This window comes from Crocuta crocuta, unplaced genomic scaffold (assembly GCF_008692635.1).
Source record: "Crocuta crocuta isolate KB4526 unplaced genomic scaffold, BGI_CrCroc_1.0 scaffold134, whole genome shotgun sequence".
Classification (NCBI taxonomy): domain Eukaryota; kingdom Metazoa; phylum Chordata; class Mammalia; order Carnivora; family Hyaenidae; genus Crocuta; species Crocuta crocuta.
Window position 1 is genome coordinate 3825312 of NW_027530183.1, and position 17016 is coordinate 3842327.

A 17016-nucleotide genomic window follows, 5' to 3' on the forward strand; every position below is an offset into this window, starting at 1 on the left:
TTGCAAAATTGATACACTGTTTGTCAATATTATTATTATTTTTTTTAGGGGAGGCTGGATGGCTCAGTCAGTTGGGCGTCTGGGTGCGTGTCAGGTCATGATCTCGTGCGTGGTTCATGGGTTCGAGCCCAGCGTCAGGCTCTGTGCTAACAGCTAGCTCAGAGCCTGGAGCCTGTTTCAGATTCTGTATTTCCTTCTCTCTCTGACCCTCTCCTGCTCACACTCTCTCTCCCTCTCTCTCAGAAATAAATAAAACATTTAAAAAAATTTTAAATATTTTGTTTTTAGCAATTTTTTTTCAAACTGTTATTCATTCAACAAGTATTTATTATCTGTTACATACTAGGCATTGTGTATTAATTCTAGCATGAAGGGGCGCCTGGGTAGCTTAGTTGGTTAAGTGTCCGACTTCGGCTCAGGTCATGATCTCACAGTTCATGGGTTTGAGCCCTGTGTCGAGCTCTGTGCTGACAGCTAGCTCAGAGCCTGGAGCCTGTTTCAGATTCTGTATCTTCCCCTCTCTCTGACCCTCCCCTGTTCGTGCTCGCTCTCTCTCTCTCTCTCTCTCTCCCTCAGAAATAAATAAAAAACATTAAAAAATTTTATAAAAAAATAATTCTAGCATGAACATGAATATGGTATGGCTTCTACATGCAATCTCTTTGTATCTCAAAGGAACACCACCAACTATATTTAACAAATTGACAATAAATTTAAAATACTAACCCATCATTTGATTATGTCAAATTAAGAATACAATAGAAATGAAAGCAAACCCCTTAGCCATGATCCCTGTAATTTTTCTTAGTCTGTACCAGAACCTCCCTAAGGTGTGGAAGAGCAGAAAGGGAAAAATAATGGGGTGACAAAGATGAAATTTATCTTGAAAGCCTGCTATTTGCCCCTGCTTTTGTTTCATTCATAGGTAGTTTGTAAATCCTATTGAGTTGAGGAGTTCATAAAAGCTATCATGTTCCTGAGCTTCTCATCAACTTTTTTTTGAACACAAAGAAATGAAAAATAAGTGCCATATTATAATTGTATTAATTCTAATAGAAAAACACTGATTATTCTGAACAACAAGCACAATACACCTCTATGTGAATTCCCATACATGTAGATGCTCATTTTAAGGGATGAGGACACACATATATGCATACTTACACAAAGCATATACACATATATTCCTGAGTTTTTTCTGGTGGCTCACAATAATTGAACTTCCCTCAACTAGGAATGCAAAACTCTGCTAAATTAAAGGTATGGAGAATAGACGCCTCTGTCTCAGTCCTTCTTCAAGTGAGATTTAATTGTTTTACTTCTTTGCTTATGATATTTATAACTTTGAGTATAACAGCAGTTGATAATAATAGAAGATGTTCTTAAAATATAATGGGTTTTCCTAAAGTGGTGCTTGTGCTTGCTTTTCCTCCCTCCCTTCCTTCCTTCCTTCCTTCCTTTTCATTTTGGGAAGATAGAAATGAAGTGACCTGTAAAACCAGAGAATGAGGCTATTTAACAGAACTAGAGGAAGAAAAGGCACATATGTGACTAAGACTTTCTGCATAGAGGTATGGCAGATGGCACAGTGGAGAACCAGCTGATAGGAACAGGCTGAGAGGAGAGAAGTTATAGTTTTGTAAGCCCAAGTTGGAATATCTTATTGTTGCTAGCCTGATCTAAGCTCAGGACCTAGTCCTTGGCCACAGTAACAGGCTGTGGATAGTAAAAGGCATCTTCCTCTATATAATCAGTGATGATTTCCTATATAAATAAAATTACAATATAACAATGCAATTTAGTGTCTAGGTTAAATGTGATTTTAAAATCTCTATAATAGTAATAATATGAAAAAGGATAATACTAAGATACTAGTGAATTAAAGGCTTATGTGCATTTATCCAGCTAATTAAGATATGTTTAAATATGTTTATGATTGTGAAGCATGTTTTATTGAAAATAGAGCTTATTTACAATATTTTATAAATGTTAAATAACTATCAAAATATTGGAAATAATAGTATTTAAAATGTACAGTATTATACTATTTAATTAATTAAGCATATGTAAGATATTGAGATCATGTTGTTTTTCAAAGAACTGTATTTAATGCAAGAGTGAAGCTAGTGAATATTTAAACACTTGCAAAAGAAAGTAGTGCTCTAAGTAATACAGAGAAAAGTATCAGATGCTACAAGATAGAATTTCATGAGATTTTATTTAATGGTTAAAGCAGCATTTTGGCTTTGACAGAAGGAAAAAAATCATAATTTTTAAGCCTCAGGGTAAGGTAATTTGGGATAGAAAGAAAAAAAAGCCGACGTATTCTGTATTTGGTAAACTTCACTTGGGATATTCACGGTTTTCAAGATTTGTAAAATGTGATGAAGATTTTGAGTTTAAATCAGATAGAATACAGACTATCTGAAATTTTAAAAGTCCTCATATTTCACATGTACTCCTACCACACAGTTAAAAAAAGGTTTTTAAAGTAGATTTAAGAATGCTAAAAGTAATATAACAAGGAACAGGTGGCTAAATACATATAGGGTATAGATGTAAAGTCAAGTAAGCATGTATATTTCCTATGCTGCTAGGCATATTTATACACTTGTTAGCATGGACAGTTTCTAATATTTTTGTTAGCAGTTTTGTCTCCATATTGAATGTGGCTGACTTTTAGTTCCGTTGTTTGTTATTGCTTAATTTGTTTCTCAATAGTAAAAAGAGCTATACAGTAGTAGGTGGTAGCTTTTCAGCTATTTTATCTTAAAAATGTAGTATAAACTGACCATGGATAACTCCAGGGGCATATTGCTCCAAAGGTAACTTGGGCTGCTCTCCAGTGGTCTGTAAATCACCGGCTTTTTTCAACATCCAGGGAGAATTAAAGAGAAAAGGAGAAGCTCTGGTGAGCCATCTTGTCCTTAAATCTCTTCCAGACCACTTTTGCTCTGGCTTGGACCCTCACCATCTTTTGGTTAAACCACTACAGTTCCCTCCCTCCTGGTCTCTGCCTCAGCTCTCTCTCCCAACTTGAATTCATGAGATACACTGATGGCAGAGTGAATTTTCTGAAATAGATTGGACATGTCTCCTCCCTGCTTGCATGCATCCAGGGGTTCTTCCCTAGAGTCCAAATTTCTTACCATAGGAGTCAGGTCACACTGTAGTCTAGCCAGACTTATTTCCTGCCTTGTGAATCTGAGACTGGTTATTTCCTGAACAAGCCATATCCTTCCATGCATTTCCTTCTGTCTAGAATAGTCTGTGCCTCTTAATTCCAGTCTGGGTAAATGACATTCATTTTGCTGTGTCACTCACTCCATGAAGGCCTTTCTGGACATTTTCACACTCAGCAGAAGTAATGCTCCATATTTTTTTCTTTTCTTTTCTTTTCTTTTTTTTTTTTTTTTGGTCCCCAGAGCTCTTCTGATGGAGAGATCCTCAAGGGTAGGGTTATTTTCTTCTTACCAATCCCCTGGTGTGCTATCTGAACCTACTAGGTGCTCAGTAAATAATGGTTGACAAATGATTAAATTATGCTTAGGGTTTTTTTCTTTATATGATTTATCTATTTGATACTGGTTAAATATGTATTAGTAATCTAAGTCATTGTATCAGTAAGGAAACAAAGTGAAATGAACTAAGGTGTAGCAGTCTATACTAAATTGTATTTTACTTCAAAAATTCTTTATATTAAAACTATAACAAAAAGTGTTCTAATGTAAATTTTATTTAAAAATTCAGATATAGTCAAATTGTTATAAAATCTATTTGAATTCTTAGATCTAAGTACATGTATTTTGCATAATAAACATTCAAAAAACACTTAGGACCATGTATGTGTTCATGAAATTTGAGAAATGTTTAATGTCACACTCACCTATAAGATTGCTTAGGAATATTATTTGTTGATGGTGTTAGTTCAGTATAAATATGAGAGGCAGCATAGTATGGTGGTCAAGCCAATTGACTTTAGAACCAAACTCCCTGCACTTAAATATTGGATTTAATTAGTACTTGGATAATTTTAAGAATTCACTGTGCCTCACTTTCTTTTTCTTTTCTTTTCCTATAATGCTTATTTTTAAAAGAGAGAGAGAGAGAGCGAGCATCAGCGGGGAAACCAAGAGATGGTGACAGAGGATCCAAAGTGGGCCTGTGCTGACAGCAGAGAGCCCAACGTGGGGTTCAAACCCATGAAACATGAGATCATGAGTTGAGCTGAAGTCGGATGCTTAATAGACCAACCGACTGAGACACCCAGGCAACTCTCTTTTTCTTTTCTTTTCTTTTATAAAATTTTTTTTCTTTAAAATTTTTTTAATGCTTATTTATTTTGAGAGAGACAGACAGACAGAGTGTGAGTGGGGGAGGGGCAGAGAGAGAGGGAGACACAGAATCCACAGCACAGAGCCAGACTCGGGACTCAAACTCAAGAGCTCTGAGATCATGACCTGAGCTGAAGTTGGACGCTCAACTGACTGAGCCACCCAGCCGCCCCTCTTTTTCTTTTAAATGGGTATAATGGTGGTAGCCTTCCTTATGAGATTGTTTTGTGAATTAAATGAGTTATTTCATATAAAAGTGGGTACTCTGTAAGGTCAGTGTGAGCTGCTATTATTATTATTAATTATTATCATTATTATTAAAAATTGTATTTGCCCTCTTCCACCATGCTCTGTGAAACCTCATTTACTCAATTATTGGTGTTGTGTTCTTTATCCTTTTGTAGGAATATTTAACAGTTCAAATTGCAACTTTGGGTGGAAGCTCAGAGGTATACAGAAGAATTCTGAATTAAAATTACAATGGAGGGAGAGGTGGAAATTAGAGTTAAATTGAACTTTTTTATTTCTTTTGTATAAAAATCTGTATCCAAAACAGTATGCAATTTAGAAGTCAATATGCACAGGGTGCCACAGCCAAAGTATGAGGTCTTGTGCAGAATATAAACTAAAAAATCATCTTAAAATGGACAAGTCTTTTTATGCAAAGCAAATTTTGTAAAGGCTATGTGCGTGTAAAGATAGATGTTTTAGAGGGTGCTCAGATTTCTAAGCAGGTGGAAGGAATTCATAGACAAGAGTTCCAGAAAAGGAGACTAAGAAGTGGGGAAAAACAAGTTGACTAATGATGCTCTTTATGATAGAATTTTTGCAATAGATTTTATGGAGCGTGAGAGTTTTTTTTTTTTTTTAACTAATTTCGTTTACTTTAGGAATACAAGATTGGTTTAACATTTGAATATGAATCAATCAATCAACGTAATTAACTATAGCAACCAAATAAAGGAGAAAAGAAGGTTGGAGAGTGTGAGCTTTTTTATGTTTCTATCCATAATAATTCATTTGATTATTTGAGCAAAATGAACAGAAGATAATTCCTCAGAGAAAAGAGAGATGAGTCTGAATAAATGAAACTATTAATACCTTCCTAGCTCTAATCATACATCTGCCTAAATGTTGCTTTCTTCCCCAGACACCTTCTTCTAGTAACTGTCAGAAATTGAGTCTGTAAACTAAATATTATGAAGGTGATAGCATGTCAATGATCTGAAAACAGACTATCGCTTGGATTCAAATCTTCATGCTGCCATTTATAAGTTTTATGATTTGGACATTTTTTACTACATTAAATCTGTTTTCTAGATAAAATGGGGATAATAGTAGTACATAAGAGATAGTGTTGTGTACTAAGATAATAAATGTATAGGTCTAATGTGTAGCACACAATAAGCAGTCAATAAATATTGGTTATCATCTTTGTATCTTGTCAATTCTGCCATTAAACTAACCTCTATAATGTCTAATATAATGTCTAATGTCTTTTCTCAGATTCTGATATTGCTTCTTTATAAGATTTTTTTTTAATATTTTTATTTATTTCTAGGAGAGAGAGAGAGACAGCGTGAGCAGGGGAGGGTCAGAGAGAGAGGGAGACACAGACTCTGAAACAGGCTCCAGGCTCTGAGCTGGCAGTCAGCACAGAGCCCGACACGGGGCTCGAACCCACGAACCGCGAGATCATGACCCAAGCGAAAGTTGGACACCTAACCGACTAAGCCACCCAAGTGCCCCATGATATTGCTTCTTTAAAACCTTCTAGGAACTTTCCACCTAAAACAAAGAGAAGTACAATATTCTCAAGTTTACCATTTAGAATTGATATCACTCTTGTAATAAGTGATATCAAGTGATGAATTTTTTTGGAAGGGAGATTATTTCTCTTTAGATTAAGATAGGCATTGTTTTCATGCAGATTTTTTTCCAAGTATATTTTCTTTGATCATTCAAGACTCTTAACTATCCCCAAATCAACTTGAGTTTGTACATAATAAATAATATAGAATTGAATATAATAGTAATAATTGTTAATGATTCTTTTATTATATACCACCTTCTGGCAAAGCCCCAATGCCACAGGGACTATGGTAGAGAACTCTATCATTAGTAGAATTCTTTCCAAATAATGTTATCTTCTCCTTCGAACTTTCAGATTTTGTTTAGACTGTTGTAGGAGAGGTTGTGATTGTAAAATCTGGTAGGTCTGGCTTAAACTCTGATTCTAACACTTGCTTGTTGTATGATCTTAGACAAGTTAGTGTGATTACATATATAAAACACTTGACCCAAAGTCTGGCACAGAGTTGGCAAACACTATTTCTAATTTATTTCAGATATTTAAGTTGCCAGGCATGCCCTGAATTTATAATGGAATTGAAATGTGAGTCCACTTTGTGCGGTTTAGCGATTACACAGGTTTTACTCCTGAGGGATCATAAAGAAGAGAGCAGAAAGTTTACCTTTTATTACCAGCATTTTCTTTCCAGCATGTGTGGTGGATTTCTGCTATATTTCCTACTATGATAAATGCTACTTTGCAAAATAAACTGTTTTTTTTCTATGAGATCTAGAGAGTAATATTTTTCTCTTTCCTGGACTGAATATTTCCAATTTGGAATGACCTTGGTGAGCATGTAAGCTACCATTATTGACTTTAAAATTGTCCAGCAAAGAGAAACAGGGCTTCTCTGGGCCCAAGGGTGGGTCAGTAATAAGATGCTGTGATAGCAAAGGGGATAGTCTTTATCTGATACAAACCCTCTGAAATAGACAGCAGCTATTGTTACTGACATTTCAGAGCTAAGTAGGTAGTCATATGAACAAGTGTGGACTTGCACTTGAATTCTGCCAAGGCAGTGCCTCCCACTTACTGACTCTTCTTCCTTTTTAACTTAAGTAGAAGTCTCTTAGTTTTCTGTACAGGCAAAATTCAGGTTGGTTTGCCTCCTCCCAGCCAATTAGCTTATGTTAGAATTCATAACTTCATGTCTCCTTTTTTTGTGCTGCCTTATTCTCTGAGTTCCATGAATAGAATCTGTGCAGAATGTATGCTAGAATTCTCTGCAGAATGTGACTAGATTACGTTCTAAAATATTTCACATGTAAGGGATGGAGTCTCCTGAGAAATGAGAAGCTGATGTAGAAAAGAAATTTCAAGGACAAACAAATGCAAATTTTTCGGTTCTGTAAACAAAATTGTCGGAAGCTCTTCCTTATATGTTTGTTCATCACTCAAACATGCTATAGTGCTGTTTAAAATTGTGCATCAATTTAAAGCTATAGTTTAACTGATATAGATCAAGTCAGATGATATTAGGGAATTTATGAACACCTGGTTTACATTGGTGTTTAAAATTTATCTGATAATTCTTTACAGGGCTCCATTTTAAAAGGAGACACGTTACAAATGAAAGCAGTGAATACCTGTCTTAGAGTTACAAACAGGTTTGCAATTCATTTAGGATGCTTAGTGAATCTACCCATATTCACTATCCTTATTATCCAAACCTAAGTCACTGATGCCATTCTTTCTGGCAATAAATGTAGGTATTTTACTTGTTATTAAACTATTTGGGAATCTGGAAGAGATTTAAACATCACTCCTGAAAATGTGAACCAAGTTAAGTCACTGCGGGCTCTCAATTAAGGTTTGGAAATAGACTGTCACTGGAATTACCTTCTAACAAGCAAGGTGTACAGGAATCTTACCTATTGGGTCCAGTCATTTCTGAACTATAGATGAGATCTATTTTTGAATTAAAGATTGTGTTAATTAGAACAACAAGATATCTAGTCTGACACTTGCATTTTATAGATGTGAAATCCATAGAGTTGACAGGTTAACTGATTTGTCCAAGGTCATGCACCCACTTGATAACAGAGCTGTACTCCATATGTCCCCAAACCACTTGCTTTTTAGATTTGACTGCTCATTACTCTCAGAAATTTCCTCTACAAGACAAATTTTCAAAAAATTTGAGTCTGCAACAGAGACTGAGAAGGGCTTGGGTGTAGGTAGTATATTTTGGAAGCCATTCCAGAGGACAGGAGTGAGAGAGAGGGAAAATAAAACAGGGGACATGGTATCTGCTATGGGCAGCTGGGACTCATTTGGTTAAGACCTCCTGAGAGGCAAACGTGAGGTATCTCACAGATGTCTCCTTAAGGACCTGAGAGCAGTGGCTGCTGTCCCTTGTTGGTGGAAAGTTGCCCCTGAAGTCATTAATTCCTCCACCACTTTCAGGCTGAGGTTGCTCTGAGGCCCGGCAGGCTTTCTTGGAGTTAGAGAAAAAAGAGTTATGGTGCCCACTTGAGCTAGGATGCTGCTAAACTAAGTTGAGTCTGAGCTTATTTGGAGCTGTCCACTGTAGCTGTGGTTGAAAATCAAAGATGAGTAGAGGGAATGTGTTATAGGGTACCAGTGGGGTCTGCTACAGCTGAATTGGAGTTTCTTATAATAGTGTGTTGTTGCAGTGCTTCAAATTTTTACCATGGGATGCCTTAGAACTTTCTATCCTCATAGAGAGTATTTATTCTGGTTATTTTACATGAATTTCCTAAAATGGAGAACTCATCTATATGTGCCTTTATTTTTGCCAAGATGAGGAGTGTTTCAGGTCTCAGAACCCAGAAATTATTTTTCAACATTTTCTGTCTATAATTCTGATCTTTCTCACTCTGCTCTAGCCCTGCTTCTTCCTTTTACACTTCTCAGTTAATTTGCCCTGGCTACTTCTCAGCCATCTCTACCTTAAACTTACTTTCATCTGCTTTTCTGTTGCCTTGTTTTCCTCTCCCAGGCCCATCTCACTTGTCTTCTTCTAAGAAGAAATTTCCCCTTCTCTACTCACTCTGTTGCAATTGAAGCAATGTATTGAAATACAGCTAATATTGTAATATCTTGAAACTTTGAATTGAAGAGTGCAGTGTTGAGTATCCCTTCTGATGTTTAACTTCTGGACACCCTGTAACTCACTGGTCCAATAAATGTAGACATTTCCATTTTTCACATATAGTTAGAAGGAAGTTTTAGTGATAGTCTAGGCTGTCCTACTTCAGTTTTCAAGTGAAGAAATGATATATAGAGAGGTTAAATAACCTGCTGAGGTCCCACAACTAATAATAATAATCATTTATCCTGCCTGATTATTTAGCTTTGCAAATGGGTCTTCTTATGGGTTACTGAAGCTTTAAATTCTACAGATCATTAGAGATGCATGGGGCAAGACAACCTAATTTATAAAATTTTCCCTGATTTTTTTTTTTGGTGTGTTTTAGTGGATTTCTCCATGCATCCCAAGTAACAACATTCTTTGAAAAAAAATGTAAGAAATACATAAGCTCATGTGATTTCTTTTAGAATCTTGTTTATTCTGTAGTAATTACTAATATTTCAGATTCTTTATTAAATCAACCCTGAGTATATTAGAGGCTTATTGGGTTGAATAGTGTATCCCCAAAATTCATGTCTACCTAGAAGCTGTGGATGCAACTTTATTTGGAAGTAGTGTGTTTGCTGATATAATCAAATTAAGATGAGATTATACTCGATTGGGTGGGCCCTAAATCCAGTATGACTGTTCTTAGAAGAGGAAGAAAATTTGGACACAAAAGACACTAAGACACACAAAATAGAAGTCCATGGAAAGACAGAGACAGAGATTGAAGTGATGCATCTATAAGGCAAAGAATGCCAAGGATATCCAGCAATCATCAGAACCTAAGGGAGGCATGGAAGGATCCTGCCCTAGAGCCTTCAGAGGTAGAATGGTCTTGCCAACAGCCTGATTTATGAATTGTAGCCCCCAGAACTCTGAGTGAATAAATTTCTATTGTTTTAAGCAAGCTTTTGGCTCTTTATGGCAGCCCTAGGAAACTAATACAGATGCTAAGATAGTGTGGCACATAATTTTCAGGATTTTTTTTTTTATGGTATCCATATCCATCCTGGGAGAGCTATGAGGGCAGTCAGTCAATACTATTTCTTGAGTTCTTAACAACTGCTCAGTAATACTTTAGAATGCTAAGAGAGTACAAAGGAGGGAGAAGACAGAGTTTTAACTCTCAAGGAATTTATCATTGATTTGTGGAGATAAAACAAACAATACAAGCCAGAAAGCATAATTAATAGATAATACCATACTGACTAGAAGTACTATAATATTTCAAAAAAAAGAATGCTTTATTGTAGGCTTCAAAGGAAGCCTTCTTAGAAAAAGAGCATTAAATTTGTGCTACTGTGGTGCCAGGACTTGTAAAGGAGAGCGCAGGAGTGGGTGATGGCAGTCTTCTGGGGAGAGGGAAGAGCATAAACAAAAGCACAAATGTGGGAAGGAACCTAATAGGCATGAAGGCTGATTTCACTGGGGTGGAGGTAAGATAATTGGGACCAGGGGAGAGACTAAGAAGAAGAGTGAGACAGCCCAGATTCATAGCAGTGTTCCAGAAAACTTGTGATGACACATGGTTTTGGAATACAGTGGAGCAATAACTACAGTTGGTTGTTGCCATGGTAGAAATGCATACCTGATGCTTCTGATTTTATCATTTTACATGAGTAGGTAAAACTCTGGATTTTAAAAGTTACTAATTAATATTTAAAATGTTTAAACAATGTATAACCTTACTAAACATGAATTCAGTCAAATATAAACCAGTTTTCAAGCTCTGATCTAGGGGGTTCCATGGTGTAGTGGTGACCACTCTGGACTCTGAATCCAGTGATCTGAGTTGAGTTCTGATTTAATCCAGTGTGAGACCCAACAGGAGCTATATCCAGCTCAAAGTCATAAAACAGCAAACTCAAAACAGGTGTTTTCCCTCCAAGAATAAGAGTGTCCACCACTACCACACAGCATGTTGCATCAGCTGATGAAGCTGTATTCCAAAACCACGTCATCACAATTTTCTGGAACATTGCTATGAATCTAGGCTGTGTCACTCTTCTTAATTACTTACTTACTTACTTACTCTGGCTCCCTCTCTCTACCCCTTCCCAACTTGCTCCCTCTCTCTCTCTCAATAAACAAACAAACAAACAAATAATAAATAAACAAACATTAAAAAAAGAAAGAAGTGTTGCTGAGGATATAAAGTAATAGGAACCCTCGTGCATTCTTGGTGGGATGTAAACTGCTGTAGCCACCATAGAAAACAGTGTGGGGTTCATCAAAAAGTTAAATATAGTAATCTGGTAATCACACTACTGGGCATTTACCCCCAAATACAAAAAGACTAATTCAAAGGGATACATGGATTTCTATGTTTGTAGCAGCATTATTTACAATAACCAAATTATGAATGTGGCTTAAGTGTCATCAATAGATAAATGGATAAAGAAGATGTGGTATATATATCATTTCTTTTTGTTGCTTCACTGTTGTGGCTAAGACTTCCAGTACCATGTTGAATAAAAGTGGTGAGCATGGACATCCTTGTCTTGTCCTGACTTTAAGAGCAAAGTTCTCAGTTTTCCCCCATTGAATATGATATGCAGTATGGGTTTTCATATGAGGCCTTTATTATGTTAAGGTATGTTCCCTCTAAACCTATCTTGTTGAGAGATTTTTTTCATGAGTGGATGTTGTACTTTGTGAAATGCTTTTAGTGCATCTGTTGGAATAACCATATGGCTCTTATCCTTTTCCTTATCGATGTGGTGTATCTTACTGATCGATGTGTGAATATGGAACCACCCTCACATCCTGGGTATACATTCCACTTGATCGCGGTGAAGTATTTTTAAATAAATTGTTGGATTCTATTTGTTAGTATTTTGTTGAGGATTTTTACATCTATGTTCATCAGAGATATTGACTTATAGTTCTCTTTTTTTGTGTGTCTTTACCTGGTTTTGGTATAATGGAAATACTGGCCTCATAGAATGAATTTGGAAGTTTTCTTTCTCTTCTATTTTTTGGAATAGTTTGAGAAGAATAGGTATTAACTCTTCTTTAAATGTTTGGTAGAATTAACCTGTGAGGCTCTCTCGTCCTGGAATTCTGTTTGTTGGAAGTTTTTTGAATACTGATTCAATTTCATTGCTGTTAATTGGTCTGTTCAAATTTTCTGTTTCTTTTTGCTTCATTTTTGATAGGTTATGTGTTTCTAGGAATTTTCCATTTCTTCTAGGTTGTCTAATTTGTTGGCATATAATTTTTTATTATATTTTCTTACAATTGTTTGTATTTCTGTGGTGTCAGTTATTTCTGCTCTTTCATTTGTGATTTCATTTATTTGAGTCTTCTCTCTCTCTCTCTCTCTCTAATGAGTCTAGCTAGAGGTTTATCAGCCTTTTCAAAGAACAATCTCCTGATTTCATTGATCTGTTTTTTTAGTTTCTGTATCATTTATTCCTGCCCGAATCTTTATTATTTTTTTCCTTCTGCTGGTGTTGGGGTTTGTTTGTTTGTTTTCTAGCTCATTTAGCTGCAAGATTAGGTTGTTTATTTGTGATTTCCCTTGCTTCTTGAGGTAGGCCTGTATTGCTATAAACTTCCCTCTTAGAACCTCTTTTGCTGCATCCCAGATTTTGGAACATTGTGTTTTCATTTTCATTTGTTTCCATACTTTCTTAGTTGGCCCATTCATTGTTTAGTAGTGTGTTATTTAGCCTCCGTGTATTTGTGCTCTTTCCAGATTTTTTTTTTTGTGGTTGCTTTCTAGTTTATAGTGTTTTGTTCAGAAAAGATGCATGGTATCACATCAGTCTTTTTGGATTTGTTGAGGCTTGTTTTGTGACTAATATGTGATCCTATCTGGAGAGTGTTGCACACACACTTGAAAAGAAGGTGTGTTCTCCTGTTTTAGAATGGAATGTTCTGAATATATCTGTTAAATATATATGGTCTAGTGTGTTTCAAAGCCATTGGTTCCTTTTGTTCCCTTCAGATGATTAGTCCATTGACGTAAGTGTGGTGTTAAAGCCCCCTACTGTTATTGTATTATTATGAATTAGTTTATGTTTGTTATTAATTGTTTTATGTATTTGGGTGTTTCATGTTGGGTGCATAAATATTTGCAATTGTTGTATCTTCTTGTTGGATTTTTTCCCTTTATTATTACATAGTGTCCTTCTTTGTGTTTTGTTACACTCTGTTTCAAAGTCTATTTTGTTGAGTATAACTATTGCTACCCAGGCTTGCTTTTGACATCCATTTGAATGATAAATGTTTCTCCATTCTCTCACTTTTAATATGCAGGTGTCCTTAGGTCTGAAGTAAGTCTCTTGGAGGAAGCACATAGTTGGGTCTTGTTATTTTATGCATTCTGATACCATAAATCTTTTAATTGGAACATCTAGTCTATTATATGAAAAGTAATTATTGATAGATATATATTTATGCCATTTTGTGACTTGTTCTGTGGTTGGTTTTTTAGTTTTTCTCTGATCGTTTCTTGCTTTTTTCATGATTTGCTGGTTTTCTTTAGTAATGTACTTAGATTTCTTTCTCTTGGCATCATTTGGTGAAGAATTGTAGTTATATTTTTTAAAGTTGCATTTGTTTTCCACAAGAAAAAATTTTGTTATTCTTAATGGCAGTGTTGGGGATGGAAATCCTTAAAGTCCCGGCAACAACTATCTTGAAGTTGTCCCATAATGTGAAATCAGTGCTATTAAAAAATAGTCATGGTGTAAAAACTAAGAATCATGGAAAAGATAGAGATTCACCTTGGACCAACTATAAAACTAATGAATAATAAGAAGACCCTAAGATTTCCTATTTATAATTTTTATCCACTTAATAATATTTTATTTTTTAGACTTCTTTATTAATGTCGAGCCATTTTTGTTCATCTAAATGTGTTATACTTGGTAGCATGTTAGCAAAGATGTTTGGTTTTGGGGACAAATATGTACAATCTTCATGATTGTGTGTTTGTGTGTGTGTGGACGTGTTTAACTTAAAACTGTGTAATCATATAATTCTTGGGAATTTGGCTTCTTCATACTTTGTTTTTTGGGGCTTGTTTCTGACCTTGAGGTCTCTCAGGAAACCTATATAACAGCCCATCTTAGAACTAATATTCTGACCTCTGCCACAGTAGGAGATACGGAGTAAATAATTAAAGGTGCCTTCATGGAAAGCATTCCACAGCAGGAAAAGCATAGAGAATCCTCTTCGAGAAGAAAAACCACTATATCACACAGTGAGAAATGAGGGAAAAAAATAGAGTGAGCTATCATAAATAGTGCCTCAAGGAAGTGAGTGATATTTTAGAAACAGAATTCATACTTAGGAAAGTGAAAACATTTCAGTGGATTTCCAAGCTGCCAGCAATTTTAGAATCAACTTCTCCCTTGACGTTATATATTGATATTTTTATAAATATTGGTAGCATATTTATGTTGCTTGTAAGAAAGTTACTAATGGAAGAGCCAGTGTACTAGGCACATTGATCAGAAAGCTTCACACTTTACCAAGTCACTTGGTCATATATTACCTGGTATATAAATGGACAACCCATATTTAAGAAATATATTCTCTGTACTTTAGAAAAAAAATTAAAATGGTAGGTATTATGAATTTGCTGAGGATATTCCTAATACATTATAACAGTTCAAAAGAGAGTGGTGCAGCACCTACTCCTCAGGCTTGTGCATGGGCTGGTACAAATCACTGCTAGCTTAGGTTACATTTATTGTACTTCCTATGTGCTGGCCACTGCTCTCATCTCTTCGCATGTCTTAACTCTTTGAGTCTTCGTAACACTTCAGTGAAGGAGGTCCTATCATTACTTCTATTTTATGATATGGTCACTGAAAAAGAGTGAAGTTAATAACTTGTTTAAGGTCACATACCCAGAAAGTAGTAGTGCTGTAATTTGAACCGAGACCAGTTATAACCACTACAAATGATTTCTAGGTTATGGCAAGGAAAGGAAAAGTCCCAGTGGTTGATTTTATATTTATATCAGTATTGCTAAAAGCATCTCCCTTATGCACTTGTTTTGCAGATTGTTGAATGCAGGTAGCTGAAAGCAGGTGGCCATTGGTCTTTTCTTCCTAAGCATAAGCCCCCTGCCCTTATTACGCTGATGAAATACATGTGCATAGAGGTGTCAAGAGATCTGTGTGACAGAGTTCATGTTTTTTGTGTACCTTGCCAGAATTTGCCTGTGGCACTGGTGGAGATGTTGGCATTGAATAGCATCAATGGGGAATGTGGGACTACATTTGAGCCTCAATTATTTTTCATTTTATTTACAGTTATGAAGTACAGTTTATAAGTATGGAAGCAAGTTTCAACATAAATAACAAAAACTAAAATCCCAGTGCCAACAAATAATATTTTCCTGTCAGGTTTTGAACTTGAAAGGATTCAGTTTTTTCCATTTTAATGTGAGGATTGTAGGGGTTTTTTTCCCCTTAATTTTATGAATAGTAGAAATTGCAGTGTGTGAAGTTTTTAATTTATAGTTGGACTCACATGATGATTGATGATGATGATGATGATAGTAGTACTTAAATAGCACCTGACTATGTGCACTGTTCAAAGGACTTTGCATGTGTTACCTAATTCATCACCATACTGAATACATTTAGTATTATGAAATGATGTCCACTGAATAACATTTAAATATCTGAAGAGATATCATTAATAAGTCTTTCAGTTAAATGTTAATTATGTTAGCCAAATTAGCAGAAAAAGTAGATTGTTTTTCATCTTTTCAGATGATATGCTTTCTTTCCAATCCCAGATAGCTTTGAAATCTCCTTTATCCTTGGTCAGCAGAGCAAATGCGTTATTCCCCTCATCTATGCTGAACTAAGTGAAAAGCCTGGTGATTCATCAGGATTATGGATATTAATTTTTAGTTGATGTACCTAAATAAGCTACGTATAATTTAGCTAAATCATGCTATGAGAGACATCCTTACTTGCAAAATGGGGAATGACCTACAGAAATTGTTGTAAGAATAGATGCATAGAGGCATTACATAATTATGTCCTCTTACAATTTATTTCCTTTCTCTCTTTTCTTTTCTATAATCTTCAAGTCAAGACAGCAATTCAGCAAAGAAAGAAGACTATTCTTATTTTAAGCTCTATGCAGAAACATTGGATAATATTGTCATATGTTTCATCTTCTTGGAAAAAATGCAATGATAAAATCAATTTATTCTTGGCATTAGATAAGAAACTCATTCTTCTCTCTTCCTCTCATCCCTGGAGGTTTAAGGTATTAAAAAGATGTCTAAAGATCACAAATACATGAGTGTCAGAACCTATTCTCTATTTTCAAAAATCTGCTTAACTTCCCACCTGAAATTCACTATGTTCAGCAATCATTTTCTTTCTCCCAAATCAATTCACTTCTTTGTTCGTCCCTATTAATGTTAATGATATCATTATTTCCCTAATAATGGGCTAGGGTCAGAATTTGAGTTGTTTTTGATAGGCCTTTCTTAATCATTATATCATAATCTGTTGGTACCCTTATAGATTCTGTCTGGAAAATGACTCTTGCCTCTATGATTCCATGGTTTAGAATGCTAGTTCAGAACTTATTTATTCATTGCTTCTTGCCTTAACTGGGATAATGGCTACTTACTGGTGTCTCACTTCTCTTCTCTAATCCATATGATGCAATACTCAGACTACTACTTAAAAAACTTTATTTCTTCTTGCCTCAGAATGAACTACAAACTTCTCAGCTTGGAATTC

The 17016-nt window shown here is 35.4% G+C and overlaps 1 protein-coding gene across 9 annotated transcripts in view; it reads left to right on the forward strand.

Moving 5' to 3' along the window:
* MAPK10 (mitogen-activated protein kinase 10) overlaps positions 1 to 17016 on the forward strand; it is a 291326-nt gene that overhangs the window by 26351 nt on the left and 247959 nt on the right. Inside the window, exon 1 of one of the 9 annotated variants that reach the window (XM_077765161.1) lies at positions 13237 to 13255. The exons of the other annotated variants lie outside the window; for them this stretch is intronic. The gene's annotated coding sequence lies outside the window, so the exon portion shown is untranslated. Of the gene's footprint in view, positions 1 to 13236; positions 13256 to 17016 lie in introns of those variants that run through there. 9 annotated transcript variants of the gene reach the window in all.